Genomic DNA, 13,024 nt, shown 5'->3' with positions numbered 1-13,024 from the left:
TCGTAGGTAAGTAAAACTTACCAGTTCGGTTTCATGGATCGAAGTTAGTCCACATTGATTATCGTAGGTGGGTTCTTGTGCAATCGTGCATGTTTCAACAATTTTCGATATTGTGCCTTTTTTCCTACTCATGACACGGCCTCCACCGTATTTCCGGTTCGTAAAGTCATGGCACTAACATTCTTTGGGTTCCTTTCCAGTTGTGATGGCCATTTTCCCGTCTCTCTTTCTTTGACATGGAGAAGATCCGCCGCCATTTGCTCCATACGGGTTTCAAGGATTTGAATGCTCGCCCTTGTATCTTGTTCGAATTGGATTGTGTTGGCGGCCATAGTTTTCATCATTTCTTCCAATGATATGATAGATTGGTTAGGTGGAGGTGATGGTGGCTGGAATAATTGTTGGGGAGGTGCTTGCGGTCAGAACCCTTGATGTTGTGGATTTCCATACTTGAGATTCGGATGATCCTTCCATCCTGGATTGTAGGTGTTTGAATAAGGGTCATACTGCGGTTGCCTTGGTGGACCAAAACCGGCTACATTCACATCGGCATGACTTTCCTCGTGCAAGGCAGGGCATGCATCAGTGGCATGCTCCGGGCTCGTGCAAATGCCACACACTCTCACATGGGGTGTAGTTTCTGCAGCTAATTGATGAACAACTTTTGTAAGTTCGGAATTTTTTTGACAAAGAGAATCGTTACCTCTGAATATTCGGCTCCTCTAGTTCCAAATTGTTGCGAGTTCTCTACCATCCTCGCGATCAACTCCCATGCGGCTTTCGGTGTTTTATCTGCCAACGCTCCTTGGCTAACGACATCAATGTTGTTCCAATCTCGCATGCCCAAACCTTTGTAGAAGTATTGGAGCAATATTTGGTCAGTAATCTGGTGTTTCGGACACCGCACACAAAGCAGTTGAACCTCTCCAGGTATTCATGCAACGTCTCTCATTGTTGTTGCTTGATTCCCCAAATTTCCTTGCGCAATGTCGCTGCCTACGATGCCGAGAAATACTTCTTCAAACATTCCTTTTTCATGTCCCTCTAAGTAATGATGCTTCCCGCCGGTAGATAAAAGAGCCATTCATTTGCCGCATCCTTTAATGAGAAAAGGGAATGCCCGTAGCTTTACTTGTTCTTCGGTAGCCGTTGGTGGTTTCATGCTTGAGCAAACCACATTGAATTCCTGCAGATGTTTATGTGGTTCCTCTCCTGCAAGGCCATGAAGGGCAAAAAGTGTATCAGTGCGGATCGTAATTCAAAACTAGCGTTACCTTCAATTTCCGGAAAACTAATGCATAGAAGTTGTAAATTCAAATTAGGCGCAACCAACTCCATGAGCGTGCGGGTATCTTCTTCTGCCATATTGGACTCTTGCTTGATCGATTCGCTCGGTTGCGAACTCGACTCCTTTTCAAATTCTGGCTTTCTTTTTGCTTCCTTTCACAATGTCCTTACCAATCTCTCGATTTCCGCTTCGTATATTAAATTTCTTGTGCGAGAAGAATGGGGCATAAACTATTGAAATATATAATATATAATAATAAAATTAAAGGACAAAAAGAATAAATCAAACGCCAGCCCCCGACAACAACGCCAAAAATTGGTAGCTTCGGTGCTTCCAATAAAAAATACTCTAACACCACAATTTCCGCGTAGCAAGTGGTGCCGATGTCGATTCACAGGGACTGTGACATTTTATTCCTGTTTTGTCACAATTTTAAATATTGGGGGAATAGATAAGAAATTCACTAAGATAATTAAAATAAGCGATAAAATTTAGATTTCAATGAGATTAAACTTCTAGCCCAAGGAGTGAATAAGAAACTGGATTAAATATTCAATAATCGATTTTAAATAATCTTGTTATTCAATTGATAAATTGGTTATTGGTATTAGATACAATCATAATGCCAAATTTCCTTACTTTATTGGTGGCAATGGTACGACCGATTAACCGCATCCCTAATCAAAGAAATAATTTAGGTACAACCATAAATTAATTTTCTCAATTGAAAATAGCCTGAGAAAAACCCAATTGAAATATTTAATAAATTACAAAAAGATTAAATTATAAGATCATGCATTCCTAGGCTAAGCTTGTCAACCTATTTACCATTTTATCAAACAAATGCACAATTACGGATGCAAATGTTCAATTGGCAGACAATTGCTAAACCAATCTAAAATCTGGTCGCGATAAAAGATTAAATAAATCAATTGTAGTTATGAATCACAGAAATTGCACAAATACCAATTTCATAAACAAGATGCAATTTAAGTTAAAACATAATCTCACAAATCCAAATCCAAAATCTAAATTCAACCTTGGACTAGAATAAAGAAAACTAGCTACTCATGTTCAAAACAAAAGAAAGCAATAAGATGAAGATAATGATGATCTCCCAGTGATGCTTCCTCTCAAATGCCTCGCCCAATCCTTCAAGCTATGAAATGTGAGTGTAAGTTATGATCTCTCATCCCAGGCCTTGGCCCCTTTCTTATAGATGATCAGTTATTTAATCGCACCTTTGATCACTCGATCTCAATCATCATGTCTACAGTTACGTCTCAATCCCCGTAATCCTTTACTTTTCTTGATATGCAAGCTTAGATCAAGCCTTTCCAAAACTCTTTGATCGAAAACATGGCATGGGCGTGAATTATTCCATTCCTTTGCACCAATCAATAACATGCCAAAATGAGTAGAAATCTATCCATAACATTAATTATATTTTATAATTTATCTATATAAATATAGGACAATGTATGCATCATCATTGATAAACCTGTGGATGTTGCAATGATCTCAAAGAATGATGAAGCCCTTCTATGGCATACAAGACTTGGGCGTGTCAATCAACAGAACTTGATGAAGTTGAGGAAAAAGGGAATTATCAATGGACTGACAAAGTTTTCGAAATTGCGTAACTTTGTATATGGTGATTGTGCTCGTAGGAAGCAGAGTGTGTCTCTCATCAAAATATAAAATCAGAAACACTTGTCTAGATTTGCTGCCTATGGATTTGATGGGTCCAGTGGATACACCCGATCTTGAGGTGAAAAATACATACTTGTTTACACTGATGACTTCTAAAGATACACATTGGGTTGATTTTTTTAATGAGAAATGTGATACATTTAATACCTTTTAGAAGCTATGTAAAAAGGTTGATGAATGAGAAGAGATCAAATGTGATTTGAATTCGTACCAATCATGGAAAGGAGTTTGAGAATTGAATTCCTAAAAATTTCCTTATTTGGTATGAATTGCTTTGTGTTTACCATTGAGCCAAAGAATATTAAGAAGCCTTGAAAGATGAGTATTGGATCAGTGTTGTGCAAGATGAGCTGAATCAGTTTGAAAGGAATAGAGTTTGAACGTTGGTAGAACGACCAAGTGAGATCAATGTCATTGGAATGAAGTGGATATTCAAGAACAAATTTTATGAGAAATGGAATATCACAAAAAACAAAGCTCGGATGGTTGCAGAGGGATATACTCAGATTGAAGGAGTTGATTATGATGAGATTTTTGCTCTCGTTGCAAAAATTGAAGTTGTGAGGTTACTTCTTTTAATTTCATGCTCGTTTATATTTTTTCTATTTCAAATAGATGTCAAACTGTATTTTTAAATGGTTGGATCAAAGAGGAGATAGATATATGTGGAGTAGCTTAAAGGATTGGAAGATCCATTCTATCCGAATTATGTCTACTAATTGAGGAAAGTTTTGTATGGGTTAAAGCAAGCACCCTGTGCTTAGTATAACCGATTGCCTACTTTCTTAATTGGAAAATAAATACACCAGAGGATCCACAAACAAGACATTATTCATCAGACATAAAGGTACTGATATCATGATTGCTCAAGTTTATGTTGATGATATAGTGTTTGGATCTATGAAAAAGAAGTTCAAGGATGAATTTGTGGAGTTCATGCATTCAGAATTTGAGATGAGTATGATTGGAGAGCTGACATACTTTCTTGGTCTGCAAATCAAACACTACCGTGATGGAATATTTCTGAATCAAACTAAGTATGAAAAGAACATGATTAAAAAGTTTAGGATACGAAATTCTAAGACTGTCAGAACACCACTTGGACAATATGACAAGTTGTCAAAAGATACTGAAGGAAAGGATATCGATCAGAAGTTTTAAAGGAATATTATTGGGAATCTATTGTATTTTACTATTAGCGGATCAGACATCACATTTAGTGTTGGAGTTTGTTCTCGATTTCAATCAGCCCCGAAGGAATTCCACTTGAAGGTGGCAAAACAAATCTTGAGGTATATTCATGGAACGCCCGAACTTGGATTATGGTATTCTAAGAGATCATCACTTGATCTAATTGGTGAAAATTTGATAAGTTTGGATACAAATAAGCAAAATTCAATTGCTCTATCCATTGCCGAAGTGAAGTATGCAAAACCTGGAAGTTGTTGTGTGCAATTACTTTGGATTAAGCAAATGTTGACTGAGTATGGGATTGAGAAGTATTTGTTTGTATTGTTGTGTGACAATACTAGTGCAATTAATATTTTGAAAAATCCAATCCAACATGGTCGAATGAAGCATATAGAGATTCAATACCATTTTATTCAAGAGCTTGTGGAAGCTAAGTGTGCAAATTGCTACATATTGAAACTGATTTTTTTTTTTTCAGAAGGCTGATATCTTCACCAAAGCCTTGGATTCCGATAAGTTTAGAAAATTGATGAAATTAGGTCCAATACTCGTGGGATTTTATTTGAATATATTTTGCAATATTGGATATTTAAAAGGAAGAAGAAAATCTTGGCTTGATATTATTAGAAGTGAAATTATATAGGCTTTTTAGGTTGTGCAGTATGCATACCTTGGGCAAAAGAATCGTTGTTGATACTGCCCTCTAACATCTTATGCACCTGTTATAATGAAGTGCAATAATGGTGGCGTGTGAAGCGTTTGTTCATCCCTTTATCTCTATCTTCAGAATCAGAGAGTGTTCATTATCCTCATTCTCTTAAACCTTAATTTTTGAGATAGTAAGAAGTTTTCTCCCAAAAAATCAAAAATGGTCAAAACACGTTCAGGAGATGTATCTAGAAATTTGAAGCCAAATATTTTATCGAAGAAGAAGGCTGGTAATTCTAAGAAAGGGAAGAAAGAAAACAAACCCACCATTCCAGTTCTTGAAACCCTCGATAAACGTAGGAATATGGAACTGGTTTATGATGCTAAGGGAAGAACAACTGCTGATGTTCATGCTGAGGAAACTGTGTCCCAACTACTGGATTGTCCTATATCTAAGGGAGTTAAAGGACAAGTTGATGAAAGCGCTTTTGTTGCCCAAATTGATCCTAACCAAGAAGCAACAATGTAAACTAAAAATAAAGGTGCTCAAGATGAAATTGATAGTATCATTGATGAAGTTGTTAAGGAAGCTGTTGGTGTACAAGAAGGAAATGCAGAGGAGATTCGTGTTAGTGCTGAAGAAGATGTTCCAACTGATTGTGATGCGGTTACTGTTGTAACTACAGGGAACGGCCCTATTTCTGCTAAAATTCAAGGTGAACAGATTTTTGAAAAGTGGCAGGAGATACAACTGGAAATAATGAACCATATGAGTCCCACCCCGTCGATGCTGATGATGATGCAAGTGAGGACCGTGATGCTCTTGAGGAATTTAAGCCTGTGAATGCTGAAGGGGACGGTGATGCTAATCATGTTTAGCATCAAGAAGAGGATGAAGTTTAAGCTAATGAAGACGATGAAGAAGTGGAGGACCTTGATTCTTTTCGTCTATCTTCTTCTCTAGACCATCTTTAAAAAAGAAAGTTTAGAGGATCTTCGAGAGCCGATCTCCCACCGGAGCCATCTCGTCCATCGAAATAGAGATTTCAAAAGTCGAAGGCCCCTGTTGGAGTTCGAGAGGATAAAGCCCTAAATGAGGCATATTACTATGTCTCAAACCAAAGATATGCTCTCAAAATTCTTGCTGAGAGAACTTTTATTACCGAAGCTTAGTTCATACGCAGAGTTTATACTGAAATTGGCCTTCGAGCATTTCTGAAGAAACGTCATTTGTCTTTTCGGGCTACTGGTCTTTATTGTTACTGTCCAAGATTATTGAAGGAGTTTTATGCTAATTTGAGTGGAAAAGTGTTGGATCCTACCTCACTTTGGTATCACAAAGTGTACATGCGTGGAAAGATTCTGGAGCTTAGCCCCATAATACTAAATGCAATGTTGCACCTGCTAACAATGTGGATAATTTATCATCCAAATTGCTTGAAGAGTCAACTCAAGAGATTTCTTAGACGATTTCAGCTGAGAATGTTGCTACTTTTTTATGTTCTGCAGTCACTGCTGTGATGCTTACTATGAAGTATCAATGCCTGTTTCATTTTTGTGGATGCAATGTTTACCCGATGGTGAACAACACTGCCATCGATTTTGACATGGTTACTTTAATTGATGATATTGATAAGAATTTTGAATTGATTAACTTTGGATTTGTGGTGATTAAGAAGATGATAGATTTATGCTCGGATTCGAAAGTGAAGTGGACTCAATTGCCTTACTCGGGTTTGATAAGCTTGTATCTGACTTCTTATGGAATTCATCCTGAGCTAGAGAAAGATGTGTTTATTACCCGATCGTTCCTGGCTTAATCCAACCTAAGGAAGCTCCACAATGATTTATTGCATGGTGCCCCATTGGATGCTGAAGGCAGACTTGCTCGTTGCAAGGAATTGCTCCATGATGTGATGAATGAACACACTGCCTTGTCTTCCGCTTTGATTGAACAAAAGAGAAGGGTTGCTTAGGCCTTGAGACTGTTTCCCGTTCTGGTGCCCCTTAAGAGGATATGGGGGATATCCAAGATGATGAAGATGTTGTTGATGAGGAGGCGGACCCTTGACCCATCCTTTTTTAGTTATTGCTACAATGCAATGGGGAGAGCTGCAACAAGCCAGTGGGAGTGCTGGTGTTGAAGGAGAGTGTCTGATGTTGTTGGTTTTTTTTTTTTTTTAATACCTAGTTATGTTGATATTTTTTCTGAACTGTTGGTGGTGTGATAGATGTCAAAACACCCACCTGATTTATCCAAGCCTTTTGTGGCTTGTGTTATTACTAGCCTATAATAACTGCACTGAACTTTTTTTTCTCGCACCTGTATGTTTGAATTGTGTAAGAGTGGTACTCCGTTTTGCTGCTTTGTATCTCTTGCCTTATTGCCAAAAAGAGATAATTATTATATTAAACAAAAAGCCAAAAGCCCTTTTTTTTTCTGATTTTGGCAATGAGCAAGCATCTGACGTGTTGTTGCAACTGCTGTGTGACACAGATTTGGCAAACATGCAACAGATAGGTACCGTGGCCAAGGAGCCACCTATGGGCAAGTCAAACATGTTGATCATTTAATGAATTAAAAATTGACCTGTCGCGCGGTCAATCAAATATTTCACATAATCCATGATCACAATTTAATGTAATATAGGGGAAGGGATCGTCTCCACAGAGATTGTGTGATTCACTCTTTCGTGTTCTAATGCAGTAAATAAAGGGAGAATTTTCTTTTATTTTCTAATGAAAATAAAATAACAAAGCAATTAAATTAAGGGGGAACTGACTATCAAAGGGATGCCTGGCTCAAGGGATTATGCAGTTATGACACTTGTGTTTTATCATTAATTCAATAAAATTAATTTTTATTAAAGTATCAATAAATTAGTTATAGTTATCAACAAGCTCTGACAACCAATTTTTCCTTACAGTCTAGGTAATTAAGGTACGACCGTTAACTACCCCTAATTAAGCAAATAAACCTAGGTGCGCCCATAAGAATATTGCCTAACCGCATTGTAATCTAGAAAAACCCAATTCAAAACAATTACTACCTAGGAAGAGCAATTAGATTTGATTGTCTAACCCCCGGGAATGAACTATTCAACCCGGTTATCACCTATTCAAGTGCGAATACAATTACAGATATCCTACCTGAATTGACTTTAGATTATCAGACTAATTTAAATATCGGTACCAAAATATTCAATCAATCTAACAATCACAAACGTTATTATCAGAATTAGACAAATATTGATAATCAAAAAGAACTTTTATAAAGAAAATCAAGAATCTCCGAAACAAAAGAACCAAAACATTATCACCCCTCAAACCAGAAAAGTATCTACTCCATAATCAAATAACAAAGAATAAAAGAGAAAGATGAAGTCATAGTGGGAGGGGGAAATCTTCTTTGTCGATTTGCTCCTGCACGATCTATGAATCTGTCAGTCTCCTACTCCTGTGCGTTTCTGCCCTAGTCGTTCTCTCCTCCAAATAGGCGTGTATTTTTCCTTCTTATTTGATTTTTGCCCTAATTATTTTGTAGATGGGCTTTTGGGCCTTTAATTAATTTTATTTTCTTTTTTTGTCAATTATGCCAAATTTAATATTTTCCCTCTGCACACAGCAAATAAACAATTCACATATAAATTAGGTAGAATCCAATTATAATCACCCAAATATCGCATATGATATGAATATAAAACGCATGCGAATCAGACAAATTGACTTTGTCCCATGTAGAGGACATGTAGAAGAAGACGTTGATATGCTACACTCGTCCAGCACGACATTTATTGCCTTGTACGGCTTGCCCCAAAATTGCACATAGTAAACCTTGTCCTTATGTGTGCAGGTTTTGTGTTTTGTTTTTTATGGATGTGTTTTTGGTGGATGATACACATAACCTAGAGATTGTTTTCTCTCCACCCATATAGTGTTGAGAGGTTCATCCATGGAGGTTTGAAGTAACGAGAAAAAAAGATTCTTGGAGGCGAAGCCAAATGAGATAACCATATGATATGCAATCTTATTCTTAGTTGGACTGTAAGTCTGCTGGAGTCATTACCAAGTTGTAACAGTCAGTCCATTAGAGCTTATAAAACTAAATGGAGTTTAGGTAGAAGATAGGTTGGATAGTTTATTTTGGTGTCTTGTATGGTGTAAACCAATGTTTGGTTTAGTTAAGACTCCTGGATTAGAATCCCCTAGACGTAGGTTGGAAAACCAAACTTGGTAAACAAACCTTATAATGTGTTGTCTTCTTTGTCGCACTCATTCAGCCATCGATCTGTGTATGAACACACACTGCAGTTTCAACCGCGCAACAACCACGTTGTAAAATTGTATTTACGCCAAAATATTTCACAGCTCCGCTGTGCAAATAACATGGAGGAGTTGGACCTCTTATTCGATCGGTGCCCCGGTTTCCAATATGTAGGTGGAATACCCCTGGAATTGGGCTAGTACTAGGCCAACTCCCGTGGATTAGCAGGTGTCAGGCCATCCGATGATGAATAAACGTTAAATGGATTGAATAGACTACTCATGTCAACAATGTGCATATTCATTTTCGATAATACTGAAAGAACTCTAGAGTTAAGCGTGTTTGCTCTAACGTAATTTGAGGATAGGTCACCCCTGGAAAGTTTCTCAGGGTGTGTGTGAGTGATGACATAAACGTCCTAAAAGAACTTGTGCTGACTTTTGGGACCAGTCAATAATCCCGACACGCCTGGCTTTGCGTTGCTTGCAGGCCGGGGTGTCACAACATAGTACACCGTACATCTTTCAAATGTATATATATTAATATAATATGATAATTAAACTTTTTTTTTGTTAATAATAATATAAGACAAAATATCACTTTATAAATAATTTTAGTATCACTTTCCATTATATATGAACCAATCAAATAAAAAGTTAAAATTAAAAAATTTTATAAAATTAATTTTGTGTAAGAGTATTGTGCGACAAACTATCATTTTATAAATTCTTATTAATAAGATTCATCGTTATATATGAATTAACCAAATAAAAAAAATATAATTAAAACTTTTAGTAGAATCGATTTCACGCAAGAACAATATAGAATAAAATATAATTTTCTTTTTAAAAACTATTGTAAAAAGAACAAATATAAATTTCAGAAAATCAATTTTAATCAACATACTTAATTTAATATTATTCGAATTGTTGACCAAATATTAAATATTAAATATAAATTACTTTTTGTTGTCGTAAAAAAATTGCCACCGACGACTTAATCGGAAAAGCCTGTCGGAATTGATTTGTTCGAAGGGTACTCCGGCCTCCTCAAGAAAGGATCCGGGCTATCTCGCGATATCCGAATAATTAACGAAAAAAAGGAAGGTAAATAAACAAGAACGAAGCTAAAAATTAAATTGGAATTAATCTAAGAAAGCTGTAAAAATTCTAAAAATACTACGGAAATTAAATTGCAAAGAAAAAAATAATGTTGAAGAAGATGAGATGCCCTCTCACGGCGTCTTCTTTTTCCTTTTATTCCCTAAACCTTGTTCGGATAAGGTTCTCATTCCTTATTCTTTTTCAACCTCCCCCAAATTCTTCTGACTTTCAAATTATGCTTTATCCGTTTCTCCTTTGACCAAGTATCTTACTGATTTGGGCCTTCCTGTGGGCCGTGTTCCCCCTAAGTCGGGCTCCCAATATGGATTGGGTCTCTGGTTGAGTTTTGGAGTGTACAAATGCCCCCCACAAAACTATCTCGGGTAAAAATTAATTTGGTCTCCAGATAGTTTTGTAACCTCCTGAATCTTGGTTCGTGTGTACTGTCCCATCTTCTTGGTATCGCCCCATAAACTTTACTCTTCACTTTCTCTCCCTCTCTTCTTGCTCGCGAAAGATACCCTGGTCCTTCGAGCTCTTCCCTTTGTCTTTCACCGGCGAGTTCTTCTGACTTCTAACTGTGACCCTTGGTCGGTGGTTATCGTCTTTAGAATGTCAAACCTGTGAATGATGTTATTCTTAATAAAGCGTATGACATTATCATGTTGTACCTTAGCCAATGGAACGGCTTCCGCCCACATCGTGAAGTAGTCCGTAGTTACGAGAATAAAAGAATGTCCATTGGAAGATGGAGGATGAATCTTGCTGATGATATCCATCCACCCATGGAAAGGCCAAGGTTTGATAATCGAATGAAGTTCTTCTACGGGGACTTTTCAAAGTGGTCCATGGCACTGACACGCTGGATATCCTTGAGCATAATCCACGCAATCCTACTAGATTCGTGGCAAAATATAGCCGTAACAGATGATTGTCCGCTTCATAGGGGGTCCAGCCCTATGAGCACCTTCAATATCTTCGTGGACCTCGGCCATGACCTTTATAGCATCCTCGCGACCCAAGTAGCGTGCCAAAGTTCCATCGGATCTCCATCGATACAGCTTTCCATCGATTGATGTGTTTTTTAGAAGCTGATGGCGCATTGCCTTTAATGCGACCTTCCTAGGGTCTATTAGACCTTCCAGCAGCAGAGTGCGCCAATCCGGGTCATGATCAACCTGCAAACATTCAAATCCTTGCAATATTTCGCTTCTTTTAAATTCAGAAGCCCACTGCGCCAAGTCGTTCGCCTCTAAATTCTCTTCCTGAGGTATATCCTCTAGTGTCACCTTCGTGAGCTTCTGAAGAAGGTTCTGAAGCCGTCCCTGCACTTGAACTCTTTAAGTGCTTGATGAATAACCAGCTGAGAATCTCCTCGAATAACAACATTTCTGGTATCTTTTGCGACCAAAAATCGCAATGCTAATAGCAGCGCCTTGTACTCAGCTTAGTATTTCGTGACACTTTGGACTGGAGAAAAACACCATACTTATCCTTTTGGACTGGAGATCACCACACCTGCTCCGGCTGCTCCCGAGGTACTAGACCTATCAAAAGTCACCAGCCAAGGCTCCGGCCAAAAGATCTGTACTAGCTTGTCCTCAAGGGGCTGGTATATTAATGCAAACAATGCTAATTTTAGCACCCATTTAACTAAACGGCCTCGGCGGACTAGCATGTTTAATAAATAGCGAAGAATGTCGACTTTGCATATTACTTCATCGTTGCCCTGGGCAAGGAGACAGCCCGTCGTATCGCCTATCACAGCTATGTACAGCTTCAGCTCTCTTCTACTGATTGGCGGCATTAACACCAGAAGAGATGCTAAAGTCTGCTTAATCTGATTCAGGGTTTCTTGTTGGGTTGTTCTCTACTTGAACACGTCTTTATTCCCACGCAACGGCACTGAGAAGGCCCTCATTCTCCTAGCTGCGTTGGCGATGAATCTTCTCAATAAATTGACCTTCCCCATCAATTTTTACAACTCGTTAATGTTGCGAGAGGGCCCAAGGTCCTGGACAGCCTTGGCCTTATTCTTTTTCAAATTCTACCCCTTTTTTATGGAACAAAAACCAAAGAAATTCCCTGCTTATACTCCGAAAGCGCACTTCGCCAGGTTCATCTTGAGGTCATGCAGCCTCATCCGCGTAGAGGTCTTCCGAAGGTCCAGCATGTGGTGATCGAAGGCTCGGGACTTCACGACCACGTCATCTATGTATACCTCCATGCAAGCACTGATCAGGTCGTGAAAAATTACGTTTATCGCCCTTTGGTAGGTCACTTTGGTATTTTTTAGGCTGACGGGCATTATTATCAATTTGAAGATTCCGATTTCTACGGGGCAACGGAAAGCTGGATCTTTTTTTTTCTTCATTACTTGAACAATGTTGGAAATCCACTCCGGGTGGCTGCATGTTCGAATAAAGTTAGCTTTAAGGAGTTTTTCGACCTCCTCTTTCACTTTCGACAATACTTCCGGGTTGAAACGCCTGAGGGGCTGTTTATCAATGCTCAACTATGTTCCTTGTAAACCCGGGATCTCATGGTAATCCCATGCGAAACAATCTTTGAATTCTCAGATCAAAGCAATCATTCGCTCTTTCCTCTCGACATTCAGCAAGGCGCTGACCCGTGTCCCCCGAGGAGTTGCCTCATCCCCCAAGTTAATATCCTCAAATGGGTCCCGCGCTTCAAAAGGTGGAGCAGCTCTTCGAATCGGCGAATGAACATCCTCTTCGTCTTGATCGTAATTAGGCGGCTGGGAGGATGTCCCTGTCTGCCCGTCAAGAAGTTGAGCGGCATGATTTCCAGCCCATA

Source organism: Andrographis paniculata, unplaced genomic scaffold (genome assembly GCF_009805555.1).
Source record: "Andrographis paniculata isolate CXL003 unplaced genomic scaffold, ASM980555v1 Contig75END, whole genome shotgun sequence".
NCBI lineage: Eukaryota > Viridiplantae > Streptophyta > Magnoliopsida > Lamiales > Acanthaceae > Andrographis > Andrographis paniculata.
Note: the sequence above shows the minus strand (reverse complement) of the source record.